The following is a 977-nucleotide window of genomic DNA, read 5'->3' as shown; positions in this document are numbered from 1 at the left end:
TTTCCCTACATGGTTATTGTTTTGTTTGATTTAGGCACAATTGAAAAAAAGGTTTTTTACATTCAAACCCAGTTCCAGGACACAGATCAGGCAGCAGCAGATTGCTTTATCCCATTAGGCTTGGTAAATATGCAGAGATCCAGCTCTCTGTCCTGGTGCAATCTCCAGCTGATCCCGTCACTGGCGTCTACTCAGTTGGCAGTTTGCGTTTTAAGTCAGGCCCCCAGCACAGCCGTTCAGCATGCAAAGTTAATATACAACCAGCATGATAACCCTTGTTTCCATTCAGTTTGATCTCATTGATGCATTAGTGTTTTGCAACTATAATTTTGCACCAAAAAATAAACGAGAAAAAGTGTTTCTTGGGTTTTTCATGTCCATGTGTGCAGGAGAAACATACCGAACAACAGTTATGCACTTATATTAGTTATTTATCTGTGCTTCCATATCTCCCAGGTAACATTATTGCAGGAATAATCACAGCAGAAAAACGAGTGCAGTTGGTTCCAGACAAACTCATGCAAAGATTTAAAACCAGAGTTCTGATCTGTCACTTTAGATGGAATCCGCTGGTCCAGACTAGTGCTGCCACAAACGATTATTTTTATAGTCGACTAATTAATGATTATTTATTCCAATTAGTCGACTAATCGGGTCATGCTCTAACTGGATGTAAAGCACACATCTTAACCATCATTAGCTTTAAACTAACTAAAAACTAGATATATAGCATTACCTGTGACAATGCTAGTGTAAATGCTGTAAGCTGAATTTGACTGCTGAAGATGCTAGTGCTGGTAGCTGAAGATGCTGAAATTGATAGCTAAGAACAATGAAGCTAAAAGCAAGCTAGAATAGTAGAATGCTAAAATATTAAATTAGCCAAAATAGCTAGCATGCAGATGAAACATTAGCTAAACTCCAAATTAGCCTAAAAAACTAAACAAATCCTAATTTAGCAAAAAAAAAAAAAAAAA

The 977-nt window shown here is 37.1% G+C and overlaps 1 protein-coding gene across 4 annotated transcripts in view; it reads right to left on the bottom strand.

Annotated features, from left to right (window-relative positions):
- Positions 1-977, bottom strand: part of LOC112146837 (glutamate receptor ionotropic, NMDA 2B) — a 154,276-nt gene that overhangs the window by 111,051 nt on the left and 42,248 nt on the right. The gene's annotated exons all lie outside the window — the stretch shown is intronic.

Source organism: Oryzias melastigma, linkage group LG8 (assembly GCF_002922805.2).
Source record: "Oryzias melastigma strain HK-1 linkage group LG8, ASM292280v2, whole genome shotgun sequence".
NCBI lineage: Eukaryota > Metazoa > Chordata > Actinopteri > Beloniformes > Adrianichthyidae > Oryzias > Oryzias melastigma.
The sequence above is the reverse complement of the archived record's forward strand: the minus strand, read 5'-3'. Positions and strand labels throughout refer to the sequence as shown.